We start from the raw sequence: 10,333 nt of genomic DNA, 5'->3' as shown, positions 1-10,333 counted from the left end.
CGTAGCAAACCAATCATTGTAGCGTAACTTGAATTAAAAGTGGTTTACCATAGAAAAAATTTGTTTTTTTCCTGTGGCTTCTATGGGTATGGGTCAGAAATACATGAATACACTTCAACTCACAAAACCTGAGGGAGGCGGGGGGGGGGGGAGGGGGAAAAATGGAATTTAAACAGCTTGTTAACAACCGAGAAAAAATTAGAAGGGAATTGTAATGTGATCACCTATCCTGTTTGATCATATTTGTATTTGTATGTCAACGAATCTAACAGGACAATTCTAAAATAACTGTTGCAAAAGATCAAAAGAGGTGGATTTGTTCATCTTGGTTATGTGGTTGCTCGTCGCGGTTATTCTTAAAAGAACCTTTGATCATTTGTGTCGCGGCTTATAAGTAACTATCAATTTCAGAGTCAAACTATCAACACTAGAAGCTTTCTTTCTTATGAGGTGGTTTCTCATCAAATTCCCGGAATCCACTCCCATAGTTATTGTTAATTTGACCACTCTTACACATTCATTGCTACCAAATGGATGTAGATAGCCTTTTAACTTTTCATAAAGCCTATTCCATTGTAATTCACTTCTTTTTAAACGCGTGGCCAGTCATTTGATAAACTGCAATCAAGAAAAAGAGAGGTCTGACGGTATGATGGTTCAAAGGAATTTTAACTCACAGAGTTCACAGTTATTTGAAAAAAAGTGATAAGTTAGAGGGCAATTCAGCTGTTAAACCAGGGGCGAGTTTTAAATTAATCCCATCAAGCATTGCGCTAAACTATATGCGCCTGACTACTACTTGGCTTACAATTGTTAAATATCTGTTGAAGTGTCGTGGATGAGGCTTAGTTTGAAAAATCAACGTCCTCGATGCTAAATCGTTGATTAGCTGTCGCATTCACCTTCATTTACGAATCTCACTCTTGACGTGTAGGTTGTTTATATGGTGAGTGGTCCACTCTACACTTAACCTTAAAATTTTGAGGAATAATTTGCCTATGATAGCTTTTGCTTTGATAACTAAAATGTAAAACGGGATACTTTCTAAAACACGCGTTACTTAATTTCGTTCAAGGATTAATCAAAGACAATGTTTGGCTCTTTTACGTAGATCCATATATTTTGTTTTTTCGCTATTTTTTCACATTATATATTGTGGCGGTAGGTGGTAGGCTTTTTCAGTTTGCAGTTTCCTTCTTAATTCTGATCAAGGGTGATGAAGTAAATCAGGGTTCTCGATTGGATTTGAAGTAGGTGTATACCCAACTTAAAGCAAGGGTCTTTGACAAATGAGCATGAAACAATGGTTGGGACAAATAGACCATACAGCAAGGTATTATGAATCCCAATCTAAGCAGCAATCAATTACCATGTACCACTTTCTGTCAAAATTCCTGTAGATATTGCAATTACATTGTTCCTAACTGAAATAATAAACGTCCAGTTCTCCTTTACTGATTCTACTTAGTATTAATCACAGTTTACTTTTGTTTTGGGTTCAAAATATTGGTTTCAAGAATCACTGTAGTGCCTTTTATGCCAAACCTTATCAGAAACAAAACATGAGACTACCAAGAGATACCATGTGGGATGATTTTGCCTGATGGTATTAAAGCCACCCTCACATTATTAGAGTTAATATCTTCCTAAGATTTGTCATTTTATTGAATCATCATGCTATTTTGAATAAATCTGAAGGCAAGTGGTCTGATGTTGTAGATAACTAAATTGAGAGATGTGATTAAAATGCAGTAATATACAGGAAAATGGTCATTTCTAAGACACATCTTTGAATGTGGAATTATGATTTGAATTTTATGGTTAGTTTATTAGTTTATTTATTTGTATTCATTTATATTCATTGAATTAAAAAAAGACTCTGAAATTATACTGGTTGAAATTGGTAGGGTGTGTGAGTAGAAAAGCATCTAAAAGAAGAGAGGGTTATTTTGTATTCCTATCAAATTTATCATCATTGTTTATCATTTTACCTGAAAAACAAGAAAAAATGAAAAGTTAAGTTATAGAATGAAATCAATTCTTATTTCCTATTTGCTAGCTAGAATCCAAGTGATAACTTAAATATTATGAACTTCCATAAGGGTTCCAAAGATAAGATTAAAAAAATTAAGGTCAGGGTTTTTATTTGTGGATTCCTTTCTACCAGTATAAATTTGGACAAATGGTGAAATATTCAATGTAGTCTTTAAAATGAATATGAACTCTGTAATAAAGATATTCTTGTAAGTGGAATAAGAAAGATGGTTAGTTTGAGCTCAGCAAAGAAACAGAGAAAGATGTGTTTTTGTCTTGTTCCAAACATGGTACAAAGAAAAAATTCTGAGTGCTCCTATGCTGTACTGCTGAGCAAGGCCTATCACTAATTTCATATGCCAAACATGACACTAATGACATTGATGATTCTAATAGTATCCAGGAGGTGTGCTATATATGAGTTTCATGATGGGCCTTGCTAACCATAGAGCCTCTGTTGCTCAGTGATAGAGCATCAGAGTGTGGAATCTGAATGTCTGAGGTTTGATTTCTCTTGGGACTCAGAAGTTTTCTTTTGTCCCATGCTTGTGACAAGACAAAAAAAACATCTTTTTCTATGGGTACTCTTAATTCTAAAATTTCTTTTCCCGTTTTTTTGTGTGAATTCAAATGTAATTTGCACAAACAACTTATGTTTTTTTCATTATTGAAGCCATTGTCAACAGATGGAAAACACAATATTTGTGTGAAAGTTTGAAGGGGGTTTTGATCTGGTGGGTTTAAATATAAGATGTCCGTCTCCAAGACTGTCTTTATAGAGAGCTTTCATTTTCATTTTGATGAACATTTGCATTTCACCTTTTCCAACTTTTATTTTTCAGTTTTTAGTGGAAAATCTAGTGCAAGTTCAGGGAAATCAGTAGATGACAGGGGGGAACTTGTAAAAGAGCTCAGATGGCACTACAAACAGTGTATGACAGCAAGACAGAAAAAAGAGAGGCTTGCCAATGTAAGTGTGTTTTCAAGAAAGGTGGAGGGGAAGTTGATTTTCCTTCGCAAATTGAACTAGATTCATGCTCTCAGATTTGTCACTAGTAGTAGTTTGTAACAAGAGTTTGATCTGAAAGGAGAAGACTGCTGAATTGAATTATGCTTAAGGTTCATAAGAAATTGGGAGGCAGGGAAAAAGTAGATTCAAAGATTTAGATTTATATGGTTAAAATAGAACTTCCAGTGGGGGTAATCACCCGAAGAACTTTTTCATGTATGCACAGTGTAGTGACAGTCAAACATTGGAAACTTCATTTAAGTAACTTTACCGGTACTCGTAATTTACATTGTTAATGTTATTGTTAATCCGGGATACCGATACCTTTTAGTGCCCGCCAACACATATGTCAGCGGACTTGTTCTGTGAAGACGCCATTTTGTGAAGTATATGTAGCACGAGGTTTTTGTAGATTAAAGCCTTTAGCAACGAGGCCAAACGTTTGTTTAACTATCATAACAATTTAATCTACAAAAAAAAAAAAAAAAAAAAAAAAAAAACAAATGGATAAAGTCCTCAGGCCCGAGAGATTCAGCGCCGATCCAAGCACGTCTGGAGCATCAAAATCGTGGATTCACTGGCGTCGAACCTTCGAAAATTTCCTCGCTGTATTGACGGAAGAAGGCCTCGATAAATTTGGAGTCCTGACAAATTTTATTTCGCCTGCGGTATTCGAATATGTAGAAGAATGTGCCGACTACGAATCTGCAATCGAAACTCTTCAAAATATTTTCGTGAAGCCGACGAACGAAATCCACGCCAGACACGTGCTCGCTACCAGACGACAACAGGTTAGTGAAACTCTAGACGAATATCTTCAAGCGCTCAAAACTCTCGCCAAAGACTGCAACTTTCAATCTGTCACCGCTGCCAAATATTGTGAGGAATATATACGGGATGCTTTCATTACTGGGCTACATTCTAACCAAATACGCCAAAGGCTACTAGAAAACAAAACTCTAGATCTGAAAACGATGTTTGACCAGGCCAGGGCGCTCGACTCTGCCATGCGCAGTTCAGAGAGTTACTCTGTCCCTCAACCTGTCAGCGTTGCAGCCTCAGCACAAGAAATGACCGCTCAGAATCCAATCCAAGTCGACTCTGCTCAGTCAGACTCCACACTCGCTGCAATTGATTCAAAGTGCTTCTTCTGTGGAAATCCTAAACACCCTCGTTCCAAGTGTCCAGCCAGAGATGCAATTTGCAATAAATGTCAAAAGAGGGGACATTTTGCGAAAGTCTGCCGAAGCAAGGCCTCTAAACCCAGCGAAGTTTCAGCTGCTCTCTGGCCACCTACTCTTGCCACCGTAGGAATTCCCCAATCTCTTAAAGGATCAACTGCTACTGTTGTTGTCAACAAGGTCTGGAGTGTAGAAGCACTCTTTGACAGCGGAAGCAGTGAAAGCTACATACATCCAAGCCTCGTTGAAGTAGCTGCTATCTCTGTTAACCCTTCGGTCAGCCAGGTCTCCATGGCAACATCTTTGTTAAGTACAAAGACCGAGGGCTCTTGCTCTGTTACTATTAACTACCAAGGTCAAACTTATAAAGACTTTCGCCTGTTGGTTATGCCAGGGCTTTGCTCTGATCTGATTTTAGGACTCGATTTTCAGTCTCAACATGATAGTGTCACATTCAAGTATGGCGGAACAAAACCGCCGCTGTCGGTATGCAGTCTCACTACTCTGAACATAGAGCCGCCATCACCATTTTCAAACCTCACTGCCGACTGCCATCCTATTGCTACAAAGTCCAGGCGCTACAGCAAAGAAGACCTGAACTTCATTGGCAATGAAGTAGAACGGTTGCTCAAGGAAGGTATTATTGAGCCAAGCCGGTCCCCTTGGCGGGCACAAGTAGTTGTCACAAAGGATGAGAATCACAAGAAACGCCTAGCTATTGATTATTCCCAGAAAATCAATAGATTCACCCAACTAGATGCTTTCCCGCTGCCGAGGATCAGTGATACGATCAACGAAATAGCTCAGTACAAAGTGTTCAGTACCCTTGACCTCCAGAGTGCGTATCATCAAATACCTTTAAGAGAAGATGACAAGCCTTACACTGCGTTTGAAGCTAAAGGGGGGCTTTATCAGTTTACCAGGCTTCCTTTCGGTGTAACCAACGGTGTAGCCTGCTTCCAAAGAGAAATGATGAGATTTGTTGAAGATAACCACTTGAAAGCTGTGTTTCCATACATCGACAACATAACTGTATGTGGAAAGGATCAAGCTGACCATGATGCTAACCTCATATTATTCCAGGAGGCTTCTCAAAAGGCGAATCTTAAATTCAACGACAGCAAAAGCGTCTTCTCTGCTCAACGACTGCCGTTACTGGGATATGTCATTGAAAATGGTTCTATTAGTCCAGATCCCGAAAGATTAAGGCCTCTACTGGAGCTCCCACTGCCGCAAAGCTCAAAGGCTCTTAATGGATGTCTGGGACTTTTCTCTTACTATTCTCAATGGGTTCCTTGTTTCGCCGACAGAATTAAACCCATAACCAGCTGTAGATCATTTCCTTTATCTTCTGAAGCACAGAAAGCATTTGAAGACTTAAAGAGGATCATTGCCAAAGCTGCTGTCTCTGCCATAGACGAGAGTATTCCATTTGAGGTGGAAACAGACGCCTCAGATGTAGCGCTAGCCGCTACCCTAAATCAGAAGGGCAGACCTGTAGCCTTTTTCTCCCGCACCCTTCAAGGTAGTGAACTGAAACACTCTGCTGTAGAAAAGGAGGCTCAAGCAATAGTTGAGTCGGTCAGGCACTGGAGACATTTTCTCACCGGGTCCCACTTCACTCTAAAAACGGACCAAAAGTCAGTTTCCTACATGTTCAACCAGCGTCATCAAGGAAAGATTAAGAATGACAAGATAATGCGCTGGAGGATTGAACTGAGTTGCTATAGCTTTGACATAGAGTATCGACCAGGCAGAGATAATGTAGCACCGGATACCTTCTCACGAGCCACGTGTGCTTCTAGCGTCAGTGATGCTCTCTACAAGCTCCATGATTCGCTCTGTCACCCTGGGATTACCCGATTATGGCATTTTATTCGAGTCAAGAACTTGCCTTATTCTCTAGAAGATGTTAGGAGGACTGTGAACTCCTGTCCAATCTGTTGTGAATGTAAACCGGTATTCCACCGCCCGGACCCAGTTCAACTTATAAAAGCTACCCAACCCTTTGAACGAATCAACATTGACTTTAAAGGGCCACTTCCTTCCAACGACAAGAACAAATACTTCCTGAATGTTGTTGATGAGTTTTCACGGTTCCCGTTCGTTTTCCCTTGCCCTGATGTGTCTACTCCGACCGTTATAAAGTGTCTCACCACATTGTTTTCTCTATTTGGTATGCCTGCCTATGTGCATTCTGACAGAGGGGCTTCGTTTATGAGTCAAGAGTTACGGGAATTCCTCTCTAGCAAAGGTGTATCTACAAGTCGTACAACCAGTTATAACCCCACATGTAATGGTCAAGTTGAGAGGTACAATGGCACTGTATGGAAGGCGATTACAACGTCTCTTAAGTCAAAGAAGCTTCAGGCAGAACAGTGGCAATTGGTCCTGCCAGATGTGTTGCACTCGATCCGTTCTCTTCTGTGCACCGCAACGAATGAGACTCCGCATGAACGTTTCCTGAACTTTTCACGCCGTTCATCCACAGGTAGTTCGATCCCCTCTTGGCTGGCTGAACCTGGCCCTGTTTATGTAAAGCGTCATGTACGACACAGTAAGTTTGATCCTCTGGTTGAAAAAGCTGAAGTTCTCCAGACCAATACTCACTACGCTCACGTTCGTTATCCTAATGGCAGAGAAACAACAGTTTCAACTAAGAATCTTGCTCCTTGTGGTCAAGTGGAACTTCTAGAACCACCCTCTTCAATCCAGATCCCAGTCGTTAAACCCAATATTTCTAGTGAGTTTTCTCCCGTCAACGATCATCATGTTGATAAGACGCAAGAACCAACTAAAGAACCAGAACCCACAGAATTGAGGAGATCACAGCGAGAGCGCCGCCCTGTAGATAGGCTCAATTTATAGGAAGGGGTGAATGTAGTGACAGTCAAACATTGGAAACTTCATTTAAGTAACTTTACCGGTACTCGTAATTTACATTGTTAATGTTATTGTTAATCCGGGATACCGATACCTTTTAGTGCCCGCCAACACATATGTCAGCGGACTTGTTCTGTGAAGACGCCATTTTGTGAAGTATATGTAGCACGAGGTTTTTGTAGATTAAAGCCTTTAGCAACGAGGCCAAACGTTTGTTTAACTATCATAACACACAGGCACACACAAAAAGTTTTGTTGGTTCATTTCCAACAGTGGGTGGTTGTTGATGTTTTCTTGGAGCTTTGGTTGTAGATTACATTTAATTTGCAAATTAATCTAACAAGCTCCAACTGGTATGAGCAAACAAAAAATAAACATTGTTTTTTATGTATAATGTTGTAACCATGGTGGGTTCTGCTTGTAGTGGAAGTTGTAATAAAAGTCTTACTCATTTAAAATTGTATTTATGAGATCACAAAATTGAATTGTTGGTTTTTATATTATACTAAGGCAGCCAACATTAGGGATGATAACAGCAGTATCCTGGGTTTAGAAGGGATATCTCTAAGTGAGATAATACTTTTTTATATTGCTTTATTAGCAGATGTAATCAGCCTAAGCTAGTGACACGTTGGATAACAGTTATGGAGGATCTGATAACTAGCAAAAATTAAGACCAAATTTCTTAGGTGACTAATGCAGACAAACTTGGTGATTTATTAAGCTTCTCACAGCAATTTTGAATGTCAAGTTTATTTCCATTGTGAGAAGTCTTTCAATAGAATCATCCACTGTGTTTGGTGAGCAGCTGCCCAAACCTGATCAACTTGTCTGAAAAACTTTAATTTTAGATTAGATTAGACTTAAATTGGAAGAGAACCTTTACTCATCAAAGGGATTTAAAACAATCAATGAACTATTTCATGTTGTTTACATACTGACTATTTCTTTGGTTGCATAAGTTGTGATTGACATTTTCCTTTGGTGTAAGATTTTTAACCAGTTTAAGTTGTGTAAGTTTTTGTTTGTCTTAAAGTACATTTATAGGGTTGAGACAAGGAAAATTGAACTGGCTTGACATAAAGAAACTTTTGATCATGAGGTTGACCCACCAGGAAATGTTAGTTTTAAAGATTACACTTTTTGACATCTTTCTGCATTTTATTTAATATTCTTACTTCAGTTGGTAGATGACAATTCAAACAGTTATGTGCATACTTTTTGTTTCATTAAGTAGTGTTGCTTGTTTTGCAGGGTAGCCATCAAAATGCCAGTACCACCAATGGCTCTGTAATTCAGACAAACAGGTGAGACCAACCAAAATGTAGCAGACCTGTGGACATTCTTGAACATGTGGCAGTGGAAAATCATGTGTTTTACAAAAGCTGCTTTGTTTGCACAATGTGCAACTCTCAGATAAACCACTTGTTCCCAACCACGACAAATTCGACTGCATTGAACACTATCAGAATATTGAGAATGCCAGTATTGGGTTTGGAGAAGACATTTGGCATGCAATGGGTATAGGACCAGGAGTGCAACAGCATTTTAAATTTACACTAGGTGTGTTGAGTACATAGTTTCTTTTTAATTTACTAATTATATTTTGGGGCAGGAACTTATTATAGACTCCAGCCTCCCAGCATTTCTAATCAATCACAATCAATCATCTGGGTGGAGATAATATGCTATATCACAAGTAGATTGGTAACAAATTAAATGAGAACAGAGCTAAATACTTAAAACCAGGATGAACTTTCCACATGCATAATGGTCAAACTAACAACTTAATTGAAATTGATTGTTTGGTCTTGGAAAAAGACTACAGGTCCTGTAAAGACCTGAAAATCTGCCAAATTTAACCCTTTAACTCCCAAGATCTGACTGTTAGTTCTCCCCTCTAAGCTAGCACATTTCCTTGTAAATCAGTGGCAAGAATTTCGTGTTAGATCAAGACAACAACTTCTACTTGTTAACTTAAGATATTCTCATTACTAGTCTGCTGGATAATGTATGGTTATTGTAGGGAGAGGTTGCATGTTAATCACTCCTGGGAGTTAAAGGGTTAAGCAATAAATATTTCACTATTTACATTTGTAAGAAATGTTTCTAGAACATAAGGAGAATTGAAGTTGAAATCTTGGGAATGAAAGGGTTTAAGGTTAGATTTGGAGTCCTGGAAATATCTATCTGAGTCCTGGAAAAGTCCTGAAAAAGTCCTTGAAATGTGTTCTTGTAAAAGAGTAAGAACCCTGTAATTACTTTACAGTATGGGGAAGACTGGGCTCAAAATTCAAGGTAATTTCAGAAATGGCCAGTCCATCTTGCAAAATTATCTATAATTATGATAATGGTATAATAGGAGAACATTTAAAAGACAAAGTGGGGCACATGTAGGAGGCCAAGGGTTTTAGTCCCAAACCAGAGAAACACTTTGGTGGTTAAAATTACTGAGTGGAATGTGCAGTCTTTTAAATGACCTCAACAAGTCGTTGGACATTCTGATCTTCTTGGACAAGAAGTCTAAACCAAAGAACTTTTCTCCTGTATTTTCATTGGTATGACTTAGAGGGGACCTTGCATAATACTGGTTTATTGAGTAAATACATTTAGCTACTGTGAGGAACACTCACAAGCTAGTTTTCAGTTATGGCACAGAAGATGAAATTAAAATGGAGTAAATAAATGTAAACTGTTTTGACTGTGAAATAACATTTCTATAAAAAGTTAAAAGAATTTAATACAACAACTATAAAGAAAGGCCACAAGTAAATAGAAATCTTAATGTTATTTTTAATTAAAAGAAATGTAATCAAGATAGACTTAACTGGTCAAATTTTCTTATGGTGATTTTAACAGTATTAAAAGATGGCACTGACTTAATTGAGTTCCATAATTTCAGTTCAATTTACCTCCACAATTTGAATTCATAAGTCAATGTGTTGTTCTGTGGCAGCTTTGTTATACAAATTCCTTACAGCAAAATCATATGAATCATCACAGAATAAGGTGCAAAGACTAGTCTTGTTGTGGACTAGTCTTTGTGTGTTTATTTCAGCAGATCCATACCAGGATATCACTGCCAAACTCTAAACTACTCAAAAAAATAAGCAAAACAAATATAATAAACTTGAATGGATTGCGCTCAAAAACAAAATTTGGACCTTCCTTTTTCTTTTTCAAGCTTATCCCAGTTTGGATAAATTTTTTTTTTGTAATGCTTAGA

Source organism: Pocillopora verrucosa, chromosome 8, assembly GCF_036669915.1.
Source record: "Pocillopora verrucosa isolate sample1 chromosome 8, ASM3666991v2, whole genome shotgun sequence".
Taxonomy (NCBI): Eukaryota; Metazoa; Cnidaria; class Anthozoa; order Scleractinia; family Pocilloporidae; genus Pocillopora; species Pocillopora verrucosa.
The sequence above is the reverse complement of the archived record's forward strand: the minus strand, read 5'-3'. Positions refer to the sequence as shown.